Here is a 2,672-nt window from a genome sequence, read left to right on the forward strand (position 1 = left end):
AGGGCATCAAACTGTCAATCAATCTTAAATTCTGTATTGTCCTTCAGAATAATGTTGGGTGGAAAACAAAAAGAGAGAGCAATCTTGACTAATAATATAGTGGAAAAAGAAATCAACAGAAGATTGCGAGAAAGCAATTTACCCCGGATAGGGCCAGATTAACTAAACGGCAAATTAGTATGTGGCTGCAATCTAATAAAAATGCAGATGAGTAGAAAATTCTGCAGGTAATTTATAGAGAATGTACAAATTCAGGTGCATGTGAGGCGCAAAATTGGCTAACACATACTTTTTGGGCAGTGAATAATGGCGCAAGTATCAGTAAACTGACCAGTGTTGGGGGTAATGCATTAACGCAAGTAAAGTAATCCGATTACTTTTTTCAAGTGACTAGTGAAGTAGTGCATTACTTTAAAATTTACAACAAAATATCTGAGTTACATTTACAAATAAATAACTCAAGTTACTTTGTATCCTCATTTATTGACTGACCAGTAAGTGCAGTCGTGTGTGTGGCGTGCGCTGTGTGAACATGATGCTTATTGTAGTTCTAGATTAAATGTGAGCAGGCATTTACTCATCTCACTTGCTTATAATGTAGTCCAAAAGAGGGATGTTGTCACAAAAGTTCAAAGTGTTTTCCTTGGACAATAAAAGTGGAAATGTTAAATATTTATTTAATCAGAACTATAATATTGGTGGATCGTTCTCTCTAGACAATGTCAGTTTTACTTTGCAATGATCCCTTTGCAATATCAAATACCTAGTCTCTTTTAAGTCCCTTTTACAAGAATAATTTTACCCGTTGTTTATGTGATGTTGGATTTATCAGATGATTTAATGTATTTGTTCCTTTTTTATCTATTTGAAATTGCTGTACTTTGGGTGAAAATATGAATAAAGTAATAGATCTCTTCCCCCATAATGCATCTGTTCCCCTGAGGCTGCGCTGCCCTACTCACACTGGATCGGGTTTCCTCCACAGGTCGGTCGCAATACTCGCATGCATTGGGCGGGCCTAAATAGTCTTGGTCTGTCAGCTTGTTACACAGCATTAGCCCTTTGGCTAAACATATTTGTCTTGTCTGAACAGACACAACAATACCTGGGAGAGAAAAACACTATATCAGTATGACATAGAAATGTCTGGCTTAAGGCTTATTCTATATTTAGAATTTCTGAATCTGAAATAGATTCATATTGTCACAACCATGATGATGTGGCAGTGAGCTTTTTTGTCTTTTGTCAGTTCCTAATTTATTTTTTAAACCCCTGTGTAGTCAATCATTTTATCCCTTAAAACACATCTTTGATCACATATTTAAAAGTTTTTTCCAGTGAAAAAAACCCAGCTTGAATGCAACTCTACACCCTTGCCTCATTTATTATGTGCGGACCAATTAATATGCTAATTAGCCCCGCCTCCACTCACTCGCACCAGCTCAGAGATTCACTCGGCCAACTTACTGAGGTAAACGTACAATGATATCCCTCTTTACAACGTCGGACACATGATAATTAATATGATTCGCCTTTTGCTTGACTGTTATCAAACAGCTAATGATGTGTTGCTAATGTTACACAAACCTGGTTCCCGTTCGCCATCTCAGCCTGCCTTCTAACAATCATCAGAAACGCTTTAAACAACTCAGAACATCAGTGGAGAAAGGCATATAGTTAATCATAACATCATAATATACATCACACACCCGCTATATTGCTAAATGTAGCCGATTTTTAGTATAAAAAAAAAAATATCCCGCGAAAACCTGCCATATAACCTGCTAGTTCGCTGTTAATGATATGCGAAAGCCCGCCGGATCATTGACATGATTGGTTACAAGTTTGTGACATCAGAAACACCCGAGATTTCAAACCGCTCTTTGGTTCACTGCAGTTTTAAGGAGAAAATGCTCAGCAATAACGTTGACTTTGATTTTATGAATTTGCACATGGTTTGTCTTGACGCACATTAAAAACACCACATAGACATCTGAACAACATGAAAAGCTATTCACCACAGGAGGACTTTAAACTTTTGTCTGGAAATTGAAAAACAGATTATGCCAGTATCTTTGAACTGCTGTAGGCCTACTTGGCATTGTACAAAATATTGACAGAGATAATTATTAATAATTGCAGTCTCCGTACTTCATCTTTTACCTTAATCATAAGATAGATAGCAGACTAAATGAGAGCAGCCTTGATAGGTTACTTGAATGTGGGCCTCATGTTTTGTGTAATGAAGGGAGAAATGACTCAGTCGACTGATGTCTACCTCAATCTCTCTAATCATATCACAGAAGCTTGAAGCTTTTGTCTTTGTATCCTCCGTAATTGAATTGGGCTTAGATTAAATTGTATGACAGCACTCCTAGTTTACTTTCAAAATGGGACACAAATCTTCCTCTGTAAGACTGTAGGGCTGAACCTACTGTCAATGAAATATATAAATCAGTACAGAAATATTCTCTCTCTTCTCTTTACTCCTTTTTCTCAAGTAAAGCTAATGTGGTTTAATAGAATCTAGTACACATAGGACGTTTATGTTTTTTCTCTGTATGGTATTGAGAATCTTGTATTTCTTTTTCTGTCTTCAATATTTTACTTGTTGCTTTACAGTAAATGGATAGTTCACCCAAAAATATTTTTTTGTCATCGCTTAACCTCAA

Source organism: Siphateles boraxobius, unplaced genomic scaffold (genome assembly GCF_051911475.1).
Source record: "Siphateles boraxobius isolate OS27281-9 unplaced genomic scaffold, OSU_SipBor_1 9, whole genome shotgun sequence".
NCBI classification, from domain to species: Eukaryota; Metazoa; Chordata; class Actinopteri; order Cypriniformes; family Leuciscidae; genus Siphateles; species Siphateles boraxobius.